We start from the raw sequence: 22,137 nt of genomic DNA, 5'->3' as shown, positions 1-22,137 counted from the left end.
GGCTAGCGGGCTGACTACATTCCGCGACTGTGTCCGCCACATCTACTGTTATCGCACTATTCTGCTCTAACTGGCGGACACGTCCCTCTAGCAGGGACAACCTCTCTAACAGAAGGGTGCAGTTGGTGCACGAAGCAGTACAAACCTCTTGTTCCGCAGCCATACTTACGTGTCCGATGATCGACGGTAGACAAACGGCCACCACAGTAGCACAGTAGCAACCCCTACTACTTGAGGCCTCTGACAGAGGAAGTCCAGTAGCCAGTTGCAGAGGTAGGTACTGAGTCCCAGTTTGTCGAGTTTGCAGATGAGTCGCTGTGGTACAATGGTGTTGAATGCAGAACTGAAGTCCACAAACAGCAATCTCACATACGAGTCTCTTTTTTCCAGGTGGGTGAGGGCTGAGTGGAGGGCAGAGCAGATTACATCCTCAGAGGACCATTTGGCTCAGAATGCAAACTGGAAGGGGTCAAGAGTGGGGGTGAAAATGGATCTGTGTCATGACAAGCCGCTCAAAGCACTTCATGATGATGGGTGTCAGTGTCACGGGGCGGTAGTCATTGAAGCAGGACGGAGCAGTTTTCTTTGGCACACGTTAGATGGTGGCAGCCTTGAAACACGATGGGACGATGGCTTGCTGCAGGGAAATGTTAAAGATGTCTGTGAAGACACCCTTAAGCTCCTCAGTGCAGTCCTTCAGCACTCGACCTGGGATGTTGTCTGGGCCTGCCGCCTTACGGGTGTTGATAGCAGCAAGTGTTGTCCTCACGCTATCGGCAGAGAGGCACAGGGGCTGCTTGTGTGGAGGGGGAGGGGTCTTTAGCGGGCAAGTGCTGTTCTGAGCATCAAAGCGAGCAAAGAAGCGGTTCAGAACGTTGAGCAAAGGGATGTGGCCCTCACAGCTCTGTGGCGCGGGCTTGTCGTCCGTGATGGTCTGAATGCCTTGCCATAGGCTTCGTGCGTTCCTGCTGTCTTTGAAGTGGGCGGTAATCTTGCAAGTGAATGCCTGTTCTCATGCCAGCTTCATCCCCAGCTCTGTAGGCCTTGTCTCTGGCCATCAGCAGCCTTAGAACAGCCCCTGTTAGCCATGGCTTCCAGTCAGCCCGAGTGATTATGTATTTTATGTGGGTCACGTCATCAATGCACTTTGTGATGTAAGAGGTTACAGAGTCTGTATACTCCTCTATGTCTGTCTGATTGTTGTAAGTGGCTGCCTGCTTAAACATTTCCCAGTCTGTTGTGTCAAAGCAGTCTTGAAGAGCATCAGAGGCTCCCTCAGGCCACACTCTTACCCGCTTGCAAACCAGCCTGGATGCTTTCACTCTTTGTCTGTATGCGAGCATAAGCATAACAGTGATATGGTCAGAAAGTCCAATATGGGGGAGTGGGGTGGCTTTGAAATCTCCTTTATGTGTGGCGTAGACCAGGTCCAGGAAGCTGTCTCCACGTGTTGGAAAATCAACATGCTGGTGCCGCTTTGGAAAAACAGACTTTAGGTCTGCATGATTAAAATCCCCAGCAAAGATGGTGAAACCGCCAGGGTGCGGCGTCTGTTGTTCACTGACAGCCTGGTACAGTTCACCAAGAGCCGTGATCCTGTCGCTTTCAATGTTGGAAGGCGGGATGCATACAGCACCTAGCAGAATCACAGTCAGGTAATACAACCTAAAATACCCTGTTTGTGATAAAAGAACCAAAAAGTGAGAATCACAGTAATTTCCCTTGGCAGGTAAAAGGACGCCACTTAAGGATCACAAACTCCGCCAGTGGCGAGCAGTGTTTGCATACAACTACAGTGTCCAGCCACCATTCGTCACGGATGTAGACACAGATTCCTTCTCCTTGTGATTTTCCACCATGTACAATGGCCCAGTCCGCTCGATAGCATGCTAGCTGCCTCAGTTGTACAGCAGAGTCCGGGATGTTGACATTTAACCAAGTCTCAGTAAACATGAGCACACAGCAGTTACTTACTGTCCGGTTCGTAGATCTCAGCAGTAGTATGTGATCCATTTTGTTGTCCAGCGATTGAACATTCGCCAGAATAATGGAAGGTATGGCCGGCTGAGTTGGGTTGGCCGCTAGCCTGGCCCGGACGCCTCCGTGCTTGCCCCTCTTCTGCCTCCTTGCACACCGCTTGGAACGCTTTCTATCCGGGGGAGGAGTAGCAGGCGAGTCCGGTGTTGTTTCAGGCCAGAGCAGTCTGAGTTGTTTTAATGTCTCTGTTTCAAAGTTCAGAATGCTGCAGAACTCGCTTTTGCTGATGTCTAGTAGAAGCTGCCTCCTGTACTTGTAGCACAACGTAGTAAGATGAGACGAACACGTAAAACCCTCGGACAAACACTTCTTAAATTAACAAAACACGGTTCGGTTGGGACCGAGAGAGGTCGCTGCGTGTGCACGCGCCGCCATCTTGAAATATAACACTTTATTATACTGTATTGGCCCCAGTATAAGACGACCCTGATTATAAGACAACCCCCTCTTTTTCAAGACTCAAGTTTGAAAAAACACTTTTTGAACACAAAACTTTATTTATATACAGAAATAAATTACAGTACATTTGAAACAAATGATTATAGCAATATATTCAAGAGAAAAAGCATGATATTTTGCCTCATTCAAATCATGCAAAAACTGTCTATCACATCTTAATATTTGAACATTTAAATATGTAAACTACAGTGGAATCACATTTGTAAATGAATGGCTTCTGGTTTTTGAAATGAAAATAAACCAATCTACTGTGATAAAACAACAAAATTGCAATAACTGTATTAACCATCAAAGTGAAGTCTAAGTGTAACTGTAGTCTTGAAACAAATCTGAATAAGGACAAACATTGCAATAAAATAATGCAAACTGCTACCGCTGATGTTGGGGAGCCTGGGGACTGTATAGGGCAGGGTTCGGCAACCCAAAATGTTCAAAGAGCCATATTGCCCCCCCCCCCAAAAAAAAACATACCTGTCTGCAGCCGCAAAAATCTAAAAGCCTTTTATAATGCAACATAGACTGTCAATACAGTTGTATGCCTACCATTAAAATAATGTAAAGAAAAATAGTGGTATCAATTTGATAATTTCTTCTTGCAGCCCATTAGAGTTCACATCCCTGCATAGCAGAGCTGTCTATTCGATATCGGTCACGTCACACGACTCATCCATCACAGGCAATTGAGAAAGCTGGAGCTGAATTGATGTCCTTGATCTGCTGATCGGTGATATTGTTTGTGCAGAGAGGCATGTCTTTAATTTTCTGAATGATCTCGGTTTTGTTTTTGAAGTCCGAAAATAGGCACTCTGATATTTTAATGAATGAATCCGTCATGAACTCGCCATCGGTGAATGGTTTTCCGCGCTTTATTATCTCCCGGGCTGCAACAAAACTTGCAGCAGTAGTAGACTTTGGAGATGCAATCCACTTATTGAAACTGTTTTTTCGTTCCTCAAATTACACCTTTCCCCTCAGTTCCAACAGGGTGATCGGCAGCAAAATTAGCATGCTTTAGCTGAAAATGTCGCTCCAAATTCCTCTTCTTGTTATTTGACAACTTCTCATTGCAAATCAAATCATGTAGGCAATGCTTTAGCATTGGCAATGAAAGCAAATAGTTCAGTCCATTCTTTTTAAAGCCTCTGTTCTCATCAGCAATCTTTCTCTTTTTGCCTTTTGAATCCCTGATGATGAATACAATAAATGGATGTCGTTTTCCCTCGTCCGGACGCTGGTCACCGGGGCCCCTCTCTGGCCTGGAGGTGGGGCTCGAAGGCGAGCGCCTGGTGGCCGGGCCTTCGCTCATGGGGTCTGGTCGGGCATAGCCCGAAAAAGAAAACGTGGGTCCCCCTTCCAATGGGCTCACCACCTATAGGAGGGGCCAAAGGGGTCGGGTGCATAGTGAGCTGGGCGGCGGCCAATGGCGGGGACCTTGGCGGTCCATCCCCGGCTGCAGAGGCTGGCTCTAGGGACATGGAATCTCACCTCTCTGGCTGGAAAGGAGCCCGAGCTGGTGTGTGAGGCAGAAAGGTTCCGACTAGACATAGTCGGACTTGCCTCCACACATAGCTTGGGCTCTGGTACAAGTCCTCTCGAGAGGGGCTGGACTCTCTTCCACTCTGGAGTTGCCCACGGTGAGAGGCGTCGAGCAGGTGTTGGCATACTTATTGCCCCCCGGCTGGGCGCCTGCACATTGGGGTTCACCCCGGTGAGCGAGAGGGTAGCCTCCCTCCGCCTTCGGGTGGGGGGACGGGTCTTGACTGTTGTTTGTGTCTATGCACCGAACAGCAGCTCAGAGTACCCACCCTTCAGTGCTCACGTGGGCAATGACAGTGAGACCTGGAAGGGCGTGATTGGGAGGAACGTCCCTCTCCCCCCGATCTGATCCCGAGCGGTGTTCTATTATTGGAATTCTGTGCTCGACACAGATTTTCTATAATGAACACCATGTTCAAGCATAAGGGTGTCCATGTGTGCACTTGGCACCAGGACACCCTAGGCCGCAGTTCGTTGATCGACCTTGTAGTCGTGTCATCGGATTTGCGGCCGCATGTTTTGGACACTCGGGTGAAGAGAGGGCCGGAGCTGTCAACTGATCACCACCTGGTGGTGGGTTGGCTCCGATGGTGGGGGAAGATGCCGGTCCGACCTGGCAGGCCCAAACGCTCTGTGAGGGTCTGCTGGGAACGTCTGTCAGAATCCCCTGTCAGGGAGAGCTTCAACTCCCACCTCCGGCAGAGCTTTTTCCACGTCCCGGGGGAGGCGGGGGACATTGAGTCCGAGTAGACCTTGTTCCGCACCTCCATTGTTGAGGCAGCCGACCGGAGCTGTGGCCGTAAGGTTGTTGGTGCCTGTCGTGGCGGCATTCCCCGAACCCGGTGGTGGACACCGGCGGTAAGGGATGCCGTCAAGCTGAAGAAGGAGTCCTATAGGGCCTTTTTGGCCTGCGGGACTCCGGAGGCAGCTGACAGGTACCGGATGGCCAAGCGGAACGCGGCTTCGGCGGTTGCTGAAGCAAAAACTCGGGCGTGGGAGGAGTTTGGCGAGGCCATGGAGAATGACTTCCGGACGACTTCGAGGAAATTCTGGTCCACCATCCGGCGTCTCAGGAGGGGGAAGCAGTGCACGGTCAACACTGTTTACAGTGGAGATGGTGTGCTGCTGACCTCGACTCGGGATGTCGTGAGTCGGTAGGGGGAATACTTCGAAGACCTCCTCAATTCCACCGACACGCCTTCCATTGTGGAAGCAGGGCCTGGGGACTCTGAGGCGGACTCTCCAATCTCGGAGGTCGAAGTCACTGAGGTAGTTAAAAAACTCCTCGGTGGCAAGGCCCCGGGGGTGGATGAGATCCGCCCGGAGTTCTTAAAGGCTCTGGATGTTGTGGGGCTGTCATGGCTGACACGCCTCTACAGGATTGCGTGGACATCGGGGACGGTGCCTCTGGATTGGCAGACTGGGGTGGTGGTTCCCCTCTTTAAGAAGGGGGACCGGAGGGTGTGTTCCAATTACAGGGGAATCACACTCCTCAGCCTCCCTGGTAAGGTCTATTCAGGGGTGCTGGAGAGGAGGATCCGTCGGGAGGTCGAACATCGGATTCAGGAGGAGCAGTGTGGCTTTCGTCCTGGCCGTGGAACAGTGGACCAGTTCTACACCCTCGGCAGGATACTCGAGGGTGCATGGGAGTTCGCCCAACCAGTCCACATGTGTTTTGTGGACTTGGAGAAGGCGTTCGACCGTGTCCCTCGGGAGGTTCTCTGGGGGGTGCTTCGGGAGTACGGGGTGCCGAGCCAACTGATAATGGCGGTTCGGTCCCTGTATCACCGATGCCAGAGTTTGGTCCGCATTTCCGGCAGTAGGTCGGATTCGTTCCCAGTGAGGGTTGGACTCCGCCAAGGCTGCCCTTTGTCACCGATTCTGTTCATACATTTTATGGACAGAATTTCTAGGCGCAGCCGAGGTGTTGAGGGGGTCCGGTTTGGGGACCTCAGAATCGCGTCACTGCTTTTTGCAGATGACGTGGTGCTGTTGGCTTCTTCAGTCTCCAGTCAGATCTCTAGCTCTCACTGGAGCGGTTCGCAGCCGAGTGTGAAGCGGTCGGGATGAGGGTCAGCACCTCCAAATCCTGGTCCTCGGTCGGAAAAGGGTGGAATGCCCTCTCCGGATCGGGGATGAGATCCTGCCCCAAGTGGAGGAGTTCAAGTATCTTGGGGTCTTGTTCACGAGTGAGGGCAGGATGGAGCGCGAGATCGACAGGCGGATCGGTGCAGCGTCGGCAGTAATGCGGACTCTGTACCGGTCCGTCGTGGTGAAGAGAGAGCTGAGCCAAATGGCAAAGCTCTCGATTTACCGGTCGATCTACGCTCCTACCCTCACCTATGGTCACGAGCTATGGGTCGTGACCGAAAGAACGAGATCCAGGATACAAGCGGCTGAAATGAGTTTCCTCCGCAAGGTGTCTGGGCTCTCCCTTAGAGATAGGGTGAGAAGCTCGGTCATCCGGGAGAGACTCGGAGTAGAGCCGCTGCTCCTCCACGTTGAGAGGAGCCAGATGAGGTGGCTCGGGCATCTCATCAGGATGCCTCCTGGACGCCTCCCTGGGGAGGTGTTCCGGGCATGTCCCACCGGTAGGAAACCCCGGGGTCGACCCAGGACGCGCTGGAGAGACTACGTCTCTCGGCTGGCCTGGGAACGCCTTGGGATCCCCCGGGATGAGCTGGAGGAAGTGGCTGGGGAGGGGGAGGTCTGGGAGTCCCTCCTAAAGCTGCTGCCCCCGCGACCCGACCCCGGATAAGCGGAAGAAGATGAAGGTGAAGGTGCCTTTTGAATCCATGGCCAATCACTCACACATCTGTTTGTTTAGAACTCATCTGTGCTGTGTGGCAGGTTGTGACGCAATTTTGCTATTTGATCCTATTCTTAAATTCTATATTTTTAATATATTTACAACTACATACATTTTTCAAGCATAAGGATTCTTTGTGTCATGATAACCATCTAAAAAAATATTTAAATAACCACCACCACCATCAACAACAAAACTTATTTTTCCATTTTCACGCATTTTTGCAAAAACTCCAGGGAGCTGGTAGGGGTGTGCTTAAGAGCCGCATGCGTCTCCGGAGCCGCGGGTTGCCGACCCCTGTTATAGGGGGTTGGCTCGGATGGTTAAGCTCTTTTTGGTCCCGGGTGTCGGTCAGAACACAGGAGGGAAGACGTGGTTCAGTTTTGATTGCTTTACTGAATTATTGGCAAAAAATAATAAATAACCATAAACACACCAAACATAAGTCATTGATCGAGACAACAAAATATATTTGCTGTCGACCGTTGGTAGCCATGCCGCTGCGTAACGGCCACTCGTACGATGCGAGGTAAACTTAAAGGAGCTCGCCGGAGCTGTCAATCAAACTGCGCGCACACAAAGCAAATTGCGATCGGTCAAACTGCACAACAGTGGACAGTCGTAACAATGAAATGGATACACTGTATACTCACTTTGTGTCAAAGACGCACACGATCACAGCAACATACTCAGTCCATTATGAGCGTGCCGGAACTGTCAATCAGACGGCGCACACACGAAGCAAACCGCGATCGGACAAACGGCACAACAGTGGACAGAAGTAACAATCAAATGTATATCCTCACTTTGTGTCAAAGACGTACACGATCACAGCAACATACTCAGTTGATACCAGAAACCATTAACTTACCTCTGCGCGCAAGTGAAAATGGGCACAATGTCTAGACCCCGAATGAAAGACGACCCCCACTTTTTCAGTCTTATTTCAATGCAAAAAAAATCGTCTTATATTCGTGCGAATATGGTATTTTTAAACACTTTTTAAATACCGTATTTTCTGCACCATAAGGCGCACTTAAAAGCCTTTAATTTTATCAAAAAATAAAGATGCGTCTTTTAAGAAGGTGCACCTTTTGTGTGGACTGTAAAGTTGTTTTGTGTGTTTTCCGTAATATACAGGCGTAATATGAAGACCCGATGAACCTATCAGAGGACATTATGTTTTACGTAGATCGGGGTGGTAAACCAATCAGACTACTGGATGTAACACGTAGAGGAGTACGTACCACTGTCGCCATTGGTAAATAATACTATCGTTTGTGCAAAGTCCCTCCCTCCGTCGCCAATGATAAATAAATACTACCATTTGTGCAAGTCTGTAAAGTTGTTTTGTGTGACTTCCGCTACACAGAGATGTAATGAACAGGCGTAATATGTAGACCTGAGGAACCAATCAGAGGACATTAGATTTTACGTAGATGAGGCCGGTAAACCAATCAGAGGACTTCACGTAACATGTAGAGTACGTACCTTCGCCGCCATTGATGAATAAATACTGTCATTTGTGCAAAGAAAACAGCATTAGTACCCTCTAAAATGGCATAGACAAAGAGACATGCTTATGAGGTACAATTCAAGCTTCCTGGAAAGCTGGGATCATTGCCGAAGAGCAACGTGACGACGAGATAATGACGAGGGAACATGGCATGTCAGATGGCAAACTTGCCCAACTGTTTAATTTGGACACAGAAGATGAGGACTTGGACGGATTTGCGTATGAGTATCGATGAACAATAATGTGAGTACAGTAGAGTGCATGGTTACACAGTAGAATAAAGTACAACTGAACTCACAGTCTTGCTCCCGTGACATTTTTTTTGTTTACCGTAAGTCATAGCATGCATGTGCCCTATAATGTGGTGCACCCTATGTGTGGATGAAATACAAAATAGACCCCGCAATTAATCTGCGCTTTTAAACCTGAAGCGATTTATGGTGCCGAAAATACGGTAGCTTTACAAAACCTTCTATGCCCTTCTGCTTTGATGACGCACGATGCGAGCTTGCTGAGTGGCTCGTCAGCTTGCCTTGTCGTCCTGCTCTGCAGTCATTCTAGCCCTCATTGTCTCCTTTAAACTTTGTGTGACCCTGTCTTGCATTTGGTTGTCCTGCCTCGTTCGTGACAAAAGGAAGTGCAAATCAGAGATGCTGCCGATTATGCTGACGCGAACGAAGTGGAAGAGTGGATAGGTAGCGCGACTGCGGGAGGCTAAGATAAAGCGTGGTTTCAACTGTTCTTGTAGTTCTAAGCCAATTAGCGGCAAGTATAGAGATAAACATGTTTCCATTTGTCTCATCTCCTCTAACGGCCAATAGTGTGCTGTAAAGTCATATGGGCAGACAAAGCCCCACGCTCCAAGTGACACCGCAAAAAGCCGCGATGCACCAAATATATCTGCAATATTTGTTTTCATAAAAACCTGCGATCCACCAAGGCCGCATAAGGTGAAGGGCGAAGTAGCGAGGAATCCCTGTATTCACTCTCAATGCACTTGATGATGGAGGAAGTCACAGTGTCTGTGTACTTGTCAATGTCTGTGTGGTTATTGTATTATCATTATAATTATTATTGTACTATATTATGGATTATTACTGTACTCTGGAGTAGCCCTTAAATGATTTTCATTTGAGACAACAGTTTTTTATAACTAAAGGGACTTAAGGAGGACCTTTACGAGAAAGACTTATTTATTCAGAAAGAAAGGTGTAGACTATCAAAAAGAGTAAAGACCATAAATGATTTAAAAAAAATATATATATATATAATAATCCCAAGGCGTTCCCAGGCCAGCCGAGAGACGTAGTCTCTCCAGCGCGTCCTGGGTCGTCCCCGGGGTCTCCTACCGGTGGGACATGCCCGGAACACCTCCCCGGGGAGGCGTCCAGGAGGCATCCTGATGAGATGCCCGAGCCACCTCATCTGGCTCCTCTCAACGTGGAGGAGCAGCGGCTCTACTCCGAGTCTCTCCCGGATGACCGAGCTTCTCACCCTATCTCTAAGGGAGAGCCCGGACATCCTGCGGAAGAAACTTATTTCAGCCGCTTGTATCCTGGACCTCGTTCTTTCAGTCACGACCCATAGCTCGTGACCATAGGTGAGGGTAGGAGCGTAGATCAACCGGTAAATCGAGAGTTTTGCCATTTGGCTCAGCTCTCTCTTCACCACGACGGACCGGTACAGAGTCCGCATTACTGCCGATGCTGCACCGATCCGCCTGTCGATCTCACGCTCCATCCTGCCCTCACTCGTGAACAAGACCCCAAGATACTTGAACTCCTCCACTTGGGGCAGGATCTCATCCCCGATCCGGAGAGGGCATTCTACCCTTTTCCGACCGAGGACCATGGACTCGGATTTGGAGGTGCTGACCCTCATCCCGACCGCTTCACACTTGGCTGCGAACCGCTTCAGTGAGAGCTGGAGATCACGGACTGAAGAAGCCAATAGCACCACGTCATTTGCAAAAAGCAGTGACGCAATGCTGAGGTCCCCAAACCGGACCCCCTCAACGCCTCGGCTGCGCCTAGAAATTATGTCCATAAAAATTATGAACAGAATCGGTGTCAAAGGGCAGCCTTGGCAGAGTCCAACCCTCACTGGGAACGAATCCGACTTACTGCCGGAAATGCGGACCAAACTCTGGCATCGGTGATACAGGGACCGAACCGCCCTTATCGGTTGGCTCGGCACCCCGTACTCCCGAAGCACCCTCCAGAGAACCTCCCGAGGGACACGGTCGAATGTCTTCTCCAAGTCCACAAAACACATGTGGACTGGTTGGGCGAACTCCCATGCACCCTCGAGGATCCTGCAGAGGGTGTAGAACTGGTCCACTGTTCCACGGCCAGGACGAAAGCCACACTGCTCCTCCTGAATCCGAGGTTCGACCTCCCGACGGATCCTCCTCTCCAGCACCCCTGAATAGACCTTACCAGGGAGGCTGAGGAGTGTGATTCCCCTGTAATTGGAACACACCCTCCGGTCCCCCTTCTTAAAGAGGGGAACCACCACCCCAGTCTGCCAATCCAGAGGCACCGTCCCCGATGTCCACACAATGCTGTAGAGGTGTGTCAGCCAAGACAGCCCCACAACATCCAGAGCCTTTAAGAACTCCGGCCGGATCTCATCCATCCACGGGGCCTTGCTACCAAGGAGTTTTTTAACTACCTCAGTGACTTCGACCTCCAAGATTGGAGAGTCCGCCTCAGAGTCCTCAGGCCCTGCTTCCACAAAGGAAGGCGTGTCGGTGGAATTGAGGAGGTCTTCGAAGTATTCCCCCCACCGACTCACGACATCCCGAGTCGAGGTCAGCAGCACACCATCTCCACTGTAAACAGTGTTGACCGTGCACTGCTTCCCCCTCCTGAGACGCCGGATGGTGGACCAGAATTTCCTCGAAGCCGTCCGGAAGTCATTCTCCATGGCCTCGCCAAACTCCTCCCACGCCCGAGTTTTTGCCTCAGCAACCGCCGAAGCCGCGTTCCGCTTGGCCATCCGGTACCTGTCAGCTGCCTCCGGAGTCCTGCAGGCCAAAAAGGACCTATGGGACTCCTTCTTCAGCTTGACGGCATCCCTTACCGCCGGTGTCCACCAGCGGGTTCGGGGATTGCCGCCACGACAGGCACCAACAACCTTACGGCCACAGCTCCGGTCGGCTGCCTCAACAATGGAGGCGCGGAACATGGTCCACTCGGACTCAATGTCCCCCGCCTCCCCCGGGACGTGGGAAAAACTCTGCCGGAGGTGGGAGTTGAAGCTCTTCCTGACTGGGGATTCTGCCAGACGTTCCCAGCAGACCCTCACAGAGCGTTTGGGTCTGCCAGGTTGGACAGACTCTTCCCTCACCATCGGAGCCACCCAACCACCAGATGGTAATCAGTTGACAGCTCCGCCCCTCTCTTCACCTGAGTGTCCAAAACATGCGGCCGCAAATCTGATGACACGACTACAAAGTCAATCATCGAACCGCGGCCTAGGTTGGCCTGGTGCCAAGTGCATACATGGACACCCTTATGTTTGAACATGGTGTTCATTGTCGAAAATTCATGTTGAGCACATAAGTCCAACAATAGAACACCGCTCGGGTTCAGATCGGGGGAGGGGGCGTTCCTCCCAATCACGCCCTTCCAGGTCTCACTGTCATTGCCCACGTGAGCATTGAAGTCACCCAGTAGAACGATGGAGTCCCCAGAAGGAGCGCGCTCCAGCACTTCCTCCAGGGACTCTAAGAAGGGTGGGTACTCTGAGCTGCCGTTCGGTGCATAGACACAAACAATAGTCAGGACCCGTCCCCCCACCCGAAGGCGGAGGGAGGCTACCCTCTCGCTCACCGGGGTGAACCCCAATGTGCAGGCGCCCAGCCGGGGGGCAATAAGTATGCCCACACCTGCTCGACGCCTCTCACCGTGGGCAACTCCAGAGTGGAAGAGAGTCAAGCCCCTCTCGAGAGGGCTTGTACCAGAGCTCAAACTATGCGTGGAGGCAAGTCCGACTATGTCTAGTCTGAACCTTTCTGCCAAACACACCAGCTCGGGCTCCTTTCCAGCCAGAGAGGTGAGATTCCATGTCCCTAGACCCACCCTCTGCAGCCGGGGATCCGCCGCCCAGCTCACTTTGCGCCCGACCCTTTTGGCCCATCTTACAGGTGGTGAGCCCATGGGAAGGGGGACCCACATTTTCTTTTCGGGCTATGCCCGGCCGGGCCCCATGGGCGAAGGCCCGGCCACCAGGCGCTCGCCTTCGAGCCCCACCTCCAGGCCTGGCTCCAGAGGGGTGACCCGCATCTGGGCGAGGGAAAACAAAGTCCATTTTTGTTTGTCATCATAAAGGGCTTTTGTGAGCCGTGCTTTGTCTGACCCCTCATCTAGGACCCTTCTGCCATGGGTGACCCTACCAGGGGCATGAAGCCCCAGACAACATGGCTCCTAGGATCATAGGGGCACGCAAACCCCTCCACCACGATAAGGTGACGACTCACGGAGGGGGGTGAGCCGTGCTTTGTCTGGCCCCTCACGTAGGACCCTTTTGCCATGGGTGACCCTACCAGGGGCATGAAGCCCCAGACAACATGGCTCCTAGGCTCATGGGACAACCAATGATTTATAAAGAAAATCTTGAAACTGATCAGGGGTGCCTGAACCTTTGGATATGACTGGAGCACTACTCTCCTCTAGTAGCGAGTAGGTCTTAAGATCAACACACACAAAACAAAAACAATGAGGAATAACACAAGCAACCAGGAAAGAATGGAGATCAATGGAAAAGACATTGAAGCGGTAGAGCAGTTCACATACTTGGGAGGCACAGTCTCTAAAAAGGGAAGCGGAACAAAGGACCTGAAGAACCAACTATTAAAACCAAGAGGTGCTTTCATCAGACTCAAGAAGATCTGGAGCTCCAACAGCATCACAAAGAAAAAAAACTAGGACTTTACAAGACATTAGTGTGCAGTCTTGCGATATGTATTTGAAACGTGGATAATGAACAAAGGAGATAACAAAGCAGTGGCTGTGTTCCATAATAGATACCTACGCAGAATACACTGTATACATTGGCAAGAGCACATCACAATTGAAACCTGCTAGAAAGAGCTGAGCTGAAGCCACTGAATGACTTCATAAATGGAAAATGATTGGACACATACTACAGCAGGATCACGATGACTGCAATATAGCAATGACCTGGGCACCAGAAGGGAAAAGAAGGAAGACAAAAGACCATCTAGAATTGTACTGTGGAGAAAGAAAGAAAGAAAGAAAGAAAGAAAGAAAGAAAGAAAGAAAGAAAGAAAGAAAGAAAGAAAGAAAGAAAGAAAGAAAGAAAGAAAGAAAGAAAGAAAGAAAGAGGCAGAATGGATTTCATGGGTCTAAGCGAGGACTGCAGCAGCAGACCGGGAGAAATGGAAGTGCTCTGTGAAGGCCTTATGTGCCACAAGGCATGAAGTGGATAGGTAACAAGATATTCTTGTTGCCTGTTTGAACATTTTACATTCTGTTGAGGAGCAGAGGCGGTCTTCTCTGACGACACTCCTACCTGCTTCAAAACTGGTTTGGAAATTCTCTGCATGCTCCCATTAGCATAACAGTGATCAGAGAGTCCAACGGGAGGAGGGGAAAGCCTTTGTATGCCCATATGAGATTGGTGTTGGCTGGCCAGAAAAAAAAGAAGTCATGACACGTGGTCATTTTCTTTATCTTGTGTTGATTTTACATTTAGCTTGTGTCTGTGAAGAACAAAGTCAAAAGACGACATAAGGCTATCCCTGTTCAATCCACGCTCAATACGCATGGAGTTGAAACCCATGTTTAGATTTATTACTGAGCAGATAATACACAAAGACATATACCCCTTGGCACCCCAGAACAAGTATACAAATATGGAACTTTTTTTACTGATCAAGAGCCTTTCAAGGTTGGCTAGAAATCCAACAATGCTATGGGGTGGACCATACTGAATGTCAACTACATGTGTCAGTTGAATTTGTTTATGCGCCTAAACTATTTTAGTAGACTAGATGGAGAAGTGTGCAGAGATTTTGAATCGGTAGGCTCTTTTGGGGTTGACAAAATTATATTTTAGGCATGTTCACAGTATACCGACAAATCACATTTGATCCGCTATTTTGACGTACTTACATCGTGCTTAGGTCTCTCTCTCTCTCTCTCTCTCTCTCTCTCTCTCTCTCTCTCTCTCTCTCTCTCTCTCTCTCTCTCTCTCTCTCTCTCTCTCTCTATATATATATATATATATATATATATATATATATATATATATATATATATATAAAAGTACATCTCAAACCAGCAATCTAATGTGAAACTGCAGTCGATATATTGGATAACAATATTTAGGCATATATATATGCATGCAAGTTATTTCAAACCTACTATAAGTAAATCGTAAATCTACATTCTGGTTTACATAGTTCACGCTCGGAGCAAAATGGTTCACTGACTGATCCCGTTGATGCACGGAAAGGCACGGAAAGGTTCGTTGGTGAACGGGAAATGCAATCCACGACTCGTTCGTATTATTTACCCGAGCCAATTATTATTATATATAATAATTTGGGGGGGTATTGTGTAGTTGTATTGTTTGATGTGTATGGGCTGTTTCCACGGGATGTTTTTAAATAAATAAATAAATAAATAGGGCGGCTCGGTCGCGCACTGGGTAGCACGTCCGCCTCACAGTTAGGAGGGTGTGGGTTCGATTCCACCTCCGGCCCTCCCTGTGTGGAGTTTGCATGTTCTTCCCGTGTCCGCGTGGGTTTTCTCCTGGCACTCCGGTTTCCTCCCACATCCCAAAAATATGCTTGATAGGGCGATTGAGCACTCCAAATTGTCCCTAGGTGTGAGTGCGAATGGTTGTTCGTCTCTGTGTGCCCTGCGATTGGTTGGCAACCAGTTCAAGGTCTCCCCCGCCTACTGCCCGATGACGGCTGGGATAGGCTCCAGCACGCCCGCGACCCCCGTGGGGACTAAGTGGTTCAGAAAATGGATGGATGGATGGATGGATGGATAGATAAATAAATAAATAAATATCGAGAAATTGGCTCAGTCCGGGGGGTGGGGGTGGGGAATGCACAATTCGTTGAACGATTCGTTTGAACGAATCTTTTGAGTGAATTGATTCTATAGATTCAGTTCACCTAAAAGAACTGGAATTCCCATCACTATCTGCAACTTTTGACTCGCTACGCCTCGCGTCAGCCAATCAGCTTCAAGGAATCTGTTACGTGACAATTTCGGTACAAATTTTGTGCTCCATGGTCATCTGTAGATGTACAATACTTCTTTGTACTTATACCAGGATAAAACCAAACAAAGAAAGGCTTCAGGTATGTTTTTACTGTTTCCTTCATTCATTTTTCAGCTGTTGGATGGTCTGAAAACGCAACATTGTCTACATTACCATCGACCACTCCATGATGTAACTTTTTTCTCTCATCAGAGGAGTTTTGCCGTAAAAAAATGGAAAAGTGTGCAGTGTGCATGCCCTGCCGATTGTCTGTAAGTTGCGCAACTATTTATAATTTATTTAATGTTTATTTTACATTGTTTAATAAATATTAAGTTAAATGAAGTATTGGTCTATGCTGTTCTATTCTATGTAGTAGCTGTATTGACACTCAAAAATCTTAATTCTTTTATATCATTGAACTGTATTCACACTGACTCTGAATTCTTTACATCATTGAACGTTTTTGAAAACCCTGGTAATTAATTGTATTTATGAAGGAGTTTTTCAATTACTAATTACCGTAATTTTCGGACTATAAATCGCGTTTTTTTTTCATAGTTTGCTCAGGAGCAACTTATATGCGGTTTTTTTTTCGAAAAAAATTACTTGATCATTAACACATTACTTACTAGTACAGTTGATCACCTCACATATTATTGTTGATACACTGAAAAAGCGAATAAAGCAATTCACACTTTAAAGCACAATATTCAAGTTCATGAAACAAATAAACAAAACAAAAAAAAACAACTGAAAAAGAAATATAGTTTTCAAACTAAACTGAACGAGGGTGATTTAAATTTCACCATTGGCCGTGACGCAACAACTGGGAGGGGAAAGCGCTGTTTTTTTGAGTTTTTAAAAAGCACAGGTATGGTGAAGATAATTCAGTGTGGTGATGTAAAAAAAAAAAAAGTAGGGGCAGCAATGCAATTTAGAATGCAAGCTCTGCTTGTGATGGACAGCATGAGAGCACACATCATGCCAGACATGCAAATCACAAGTCCAACGGCGCGCGTACGCGGCATTGTTTACACGATCGATGATTGATGTATTTTATGATTTGGAGTGACAGATGGTTTAGTAATATTGTTGCTATATGATAGTTATTTGAAATATACTTTATATATCGTTATATGGGTCTGGAATAATTAGACATGCAAATCACGAGTCCGACGGCGCGCGTACGCGGCATTGTTTACACGATCAATGATCGATGGATTTTATGATTTGGAGTGACAGATGGTTTGGTAATATTGTTGCTATATGATAGTTATTTGAAATATACTTTGTATATCGTTATATGGGTCTGTGGAATAATTTGACATGCAAATCACGAGTCCAATGGCGCGCGTACGCGGCATTGTTTACACGATCGATGATCGATGTATTTTATGATTTGGAGTGACAGATGGTTTGGTAATTTTGTTGCTATATGATAGTTATTTGAAATATACTTTATATATCATTATATGGGTCTGTGGAATAATTAGACATGCAAATCACGAGTCCGACGGCGCCCGTACGCGGCATTGTTTACACGATCGATGATCGATGTATTTTATGATTTGGAATGACATAGATGGTTTGATAAACGTGTTATTTATGTAATAATCATTTGAATAACTCTGAATGTTACGTTAGGCCCGTTCTCAGCCTCTCGTTTGTGTATGTCACGTTAGCATACCGTATCGTTTAGCCTGTTGTTGCTGGTTCGTGTCTGTTTTTGGTGTTGGATTTTAACAAATAAATATGCCCCAAAAGTGCGACTTATACTCCGGAGCGACTTATATATGTTTTTTTTCACGTTATTGTGCATTTTATGGGTGGTGCGACTTATACTCCGGAGCGACTAATAGTCCGAAAATTACGGTAAATTATTTTTGGGAAAGGTACTGTAAGTAATTACATTTTGGAAGACATTTGCCCAACAGCACTGGTTAGCACGTCCGCCTCACAGTTCAGAGGGTGCGGGTTCCATTCCACCGTCGCGCTCCCTGTGTCGAGTTTGCGTGTTCTCCCTGTGCCTGTGTGGGTTTTCTCCGGGCACTCCGGTACAGAAAATGGATGGCTGGATGGATATATGTATACGGTTGTGCCTTTTCCAGAGCCAGGTCACTGGGCCCCCCATCTGGAGCCAGGCATGGAGTTGAAGTCCGAAATGGCAACAGGGTCTCCCTTCCCATAGGCCACCTGTGGGAGAGGCTAATGTGATCGGGAGCAGAGTGAGCTGGGCGGCGGCCAAATGCGGGTATCTTTATAGTCCAATCCCCAGCTACAGAACTGTCTCTAGGGACGTGGAATGTCAACTCTCTGGCAGGAAAGGAGCCCGAGCTGGTTTGCGAGACAGAAAAGTTCCGACTAGACATAGTAGGGTGCCTGCACACAGCTTGGGTTCTGTTACCAGTCCTCTCAAAAGGGGTTTACTCTCTTCCACTCTGAAGTTGCCCACAGGGTGAGGCGCTGACTAGGTGAGGGCATATTCATTGCCCCCCGGCTGGGCACTGCGGTTCACCTCGGTGAACGAGAGGGTAGTCTCCTGCATAGGGTCCTGACAGCAGTTCAGAGTACCCACCCTTATTTGAGTTTTTAGAAGAAGTGCTGGAGAGTGCTCCTTCTGGGGACTCCATCGTTCTGCTGACAGCAGTTCAAAGTAACCACCCTCATTTGAGTTTTTGGAAGAAGTGCTGGAGAGCAATCATTCTGGGGACTCCATTGTTCTGCTGGGTAGCTTCAATGCTCACATGGGCAATTACAGTGAGACCTGGAAGGCTGTGGTTAGACTTTTGTGCTCCACATGGATTGTCCATAATAAACACCATGTTCAAACATAAGGGTGTCCATGTGTGCACTTGGCACCAAAAAACCCTAGGCCGTGATTCTATGATCGATTGTAGTTGTGTCACCGGATTTGCAGCCGCATGTTTTAAACACTCTGGTGAAGAGAGGAACGGCGCTGTCAACTGATAACCACCTGGTGGTGGGGTGGCTTCGATGGTCGGAGAAGATGCTGGTTCGACCTGCCAGGCCCAAACGTACTGTGGTTTGCTGGGGACCTCTGGCAGAATACTCTGTCAGAACGTCAACTCCCACCTCCGGCAGAGCTTTTCCCACATCCGGGGAGAGATGGGGGGGAAATTGAGTCTGAGTGGACCATGTTCCGTGCCTCCATTGTTGAGGTGGCTGTGGCCGTAAGGTGGCCGGTGCCTGTTGTGGAAACCGGCGGTAAGTGATGCCATCAAGTTGAAGTAGTTCTATGATGCCTTCTTGGTTTATGAAACTCAGGAGGCAGCCGACTGGATGGCCAAATGTAACACAGCTTCTGCGGTCACTAAGGCAAAAGCCCAGGCATGAGAGGAGAGGTCGTGGAGATTGACTTCCAGACGGCTTCGAGGAAATTCTGGTCCACCATGCGATGTTTCAGGAGGGGGAAGCAGTGCACTATTAACAGTGGAGACGGGTTGCTGCTGACTTCGACTTGGGACGTCATGAGTCAGTAGGCAGAAGACCTCTATTCCACCAGCCTTTCATAATAGAACTAGAGCCTGGGAACTCTGAGGTGGGTTCTCCCATCTCTAGGGTTCAAGTCACAGAGGTAGTTAAAAAGCTCCATGGTGGCAAGGCTCCCAGGGGTGGATGAGATCCACCCGGAGTTTTTAAAGGCTCTGGATGTTGTGGAACTGTCCTGGCTGACACGCCTCCACAGCACCGCATGGTCATTGGGGACAGTGCCTCTGGATTGGCAGACTGGAGTGGCGGCCAGAAGATGATGGACCGGAGGGTGTGTTCCAACTACAGCTCCTCAGCTTCCCTAGTAAATTCTATTCAGGGGTGCTGGAGAGGAGGGTTCGTCGGGAGGTCGAATCTCAGATTTAGTAGGAGCAGTGTGGTTTTCATCCTGGCCTTGGAACAGTGGACCAGGATCCTCGAGGGTGCATGGGAGTTCGCTCAACCAGTCCACATGTGTTTTGTGGACCTGAAGAAGGCCTACAACTATGACTCTCAGGGTATTCTGTGAGGGGTGCTTCGGGGGTATGGAGTACCGAACCCACTGATAAGCCGTTCGGTCCCTGTACCACCGATGTCAGAGTTTGGTCTGCATTTTCGGCAGTTAGTCTGATTCGTTTTCCGGTGAGGGTTGGACCAAGGTTGCAGATTCTGTTCATAACTTTGATGGACATAATTTTTCTTTGCAGCTGAGTGATGTGGTGCTTTTGAGCTCTCACCGGTTCGCAGCCCAGTGTGAAGTGGTCAGGATGAAAATCAGCACCTCCAAATCCGAGACAATGGTCCTCAGTCGTATAAAGATGGAATCCCCTCTCCGGGTCAAGGATGAGATCCTGCCCCAAGTGGATGAGTTTAAGTATCTCAGGGTCTTGTTCATGAGAGAGTGCATGATGGAGTGTGAGGTCGACAGGCGGATTGGTGGAGTGTATGCTGTGATGTGGACTCTGTATCGGTCTGTTGTCGTGAAGAGGGAGCTGAGCCGAAAGGCTCGATTTACTGGTTGTTCTATGTTCCTGCCCTCACCTTTTGTCACGAGCTATGGTCATGACCTAAAGAACAAGATCCCGAATACAAGCGGCCGATATGAGTTTCCTTCACAGGGTGTCCGAACTCCCTTGGAGATAGGATGAGAAGCTCAGTCATCCGTGAGTGACTGTTTTTAACCGCTGCTCCTCCACATTGAAAGGAGCCAGATGAGGTGGTTCTTGCATCTCATCACAATCACTCCTGGCTGTCTCCCCATTCGAGGCATGTCGCACTGGCAGGAGACCTCTAGGACGACCCAGGATGCGCTGCAGAGACTATGCCTCTCAGCTGGCCTGGGAACGCCTTGGGGTTTGAACGAAGTGGCTGGGGAGAGGGTAGTCTGGGCTTTCGCGGTGACCCTGATGCTTTGAAATTTGAATGGTTATGGAGAATGTGCCATTGGGAACGAATGGTACATTTTTCATTAAAAATCTTTGAGTTATATGAAAATTTTAAATATTTATAATTTGAAAAATAGTAGCTCTTAATAGCATGTATTCCTGTTGAAATGGTAATTGTGCGAATCAGTGAATAAATAAAGCAATAGAGGTGAATAATGTAGAACACATGAATTTAAAAAAACACTGGATTTTCACCCAATTTTAGCTGGTTCGGCTTATATTGAGGTACGGCTTATAGTCCAGAAATGACGGTAATTATTAAAGAAACCAAATAAACAACAATTAAACAATACCACTCGATCGGGGCTAATGTACTGAGAGCTACTTCATCGGTAATAATGTGAAGAACTACTACTATTCTAGGGGAATTTGATATACACTTCTAGGTCTGCTTCAGGTTCATCTTCATATAAATTACAATTTTGTGATATTACAGCTGCAAATGGTGATTGTTTCCCTCATAGATTGACCTATGGATCCATCCATTTTCAGTGCCACTTATCTTGTTCAGGGTGACGGTGGATGCTGAAGCCTATCCCAGCTAACATCTGGGAAAAGGCAAACTACACCTTGAACTGGTCACATATCGAAAGGAACAACCAATCACACCCACATGCACACCATCACTGAGCGGGAATTGATCCCACGCTGCCCGTACACATTTCAGGCGAGTGTACCCCTACACCATGGGTAGGTTACTCCGCTCCTCAAGCGCCGGTGTCCTGCATGTTTTCTATGTCTCCCTGTTGCAACACCTCATTCAAATTATTAGGATTGTTATCCAGCTTCTGTAGACCTTGCAAATTATCTGATATAGTTACATTCTGGTCTCTTCTGGTTTGGATCGGCCTCCAAACAAGACAACCACAGACTGCAACGGACAATCAGGACTGCAGAAAAGATCATTGGAATCAACCTCCCATCTATGCAAGACTTGTACCTGTCCAGGACCAGGAAACGCGCAAGCAACATCTCTACAGACCCTTCTCACCCAGGTTACAGTCTGTTTGAACTACTCCCCTCCGGACGGCGTTATAGAGCTCTGTACGCCAGAACCAGCAGACACAGAGAGGCTGTTGCTCTGATGAACTCACACCACTCTTAGAGTCTCAGAGTCATTGCTGTGCAATAACATCCTGCTCTCCACACCTTTTTGGATTGTCTACACTGTTTGTACTATGTGTCTTCTCTGCATCCATTGCAGCCTGGTCATCCTGGAAGAGGGACCCTCCCATCTGTGGTCTCTTCTCAAGGTTTCTCACTTCCCCTAGTCGGAGATTTGAGTTTTTCCTTGCCCTCATGGGAGTTTAAGATCAGGGGATGGCTGAGAATATTGTCATTTGTCATTTTCACATGTTCTGAGTGTTGTAAGTCACCTAAATGTTGAACAGAGACTGTGATATAACGGAGTCAAATTCCTTGTTTGGCACGCTCAAACATGGCGAATAAATTCTTCTTGAATCTTCTTGAATCTTGAATCTTGAATTTCATTTACAATGGTAATGGTTCGAGAAATATCGGTGCGAATGGTAGACCCCTAGACATTTTCATCTAACCAAATCTGGCCCGCTCTGCAAAATGTTTGGACACCCCTGCCT

General features: G+C 48.4%; 1 long non-coding RNA gene and 1 pseudogene across 1 annotated transcript; one reads left to right on the top strand and one right to left on the bottom strand.

The window, feature by feature from the left end:
• Positions 1-595: 595 nt before the first annotated feature.
• On the bottom strand, positions 596-8,913 carry LOC147050583 (uncharacterized; annotated as a pseudogene).
• Positions 8,914-15,814: 6,901 nt separating this feature from the next.
• On the top strand, positions 15,815-21,916 carry LOC147050582 (uncharacterized). Its single transcript, XR_015067303.1, has 3 exons — positions 15,815-15,874; positions 21,051-21,229; positions 21,400-21,916. It is a non-coding gene; the product is annotated as an uncharacterized LOC147050582 (long non-coding RNA).
• The last annotated feature ends 221 nt before the right edge of the window (positions 21,917-22,137 follow it).

The sequence above is a fragment of the Syngnathus leptorhynchus genome, chromosome 9 (assembly GCF_054491065.1).
Source record: "Syngnathus leptorhynchus isolate UIUO chromosome 9, UIUO_Slep, whole genome shotgun sequence".
In the NCBI taxonomy this organism is placed as follows: Eukaryota; Metazoa; Chordata; class Actinopteri; order Syngnathiformes; family Syngnathidae; genus Syngnathus; species Syngnathus leptorhynchus.
The sequence above is the reverse complement of the archived record's forward strand: the minus strand, read 5'-3'. Positions and strand labels throughout refer to the sequence as shown.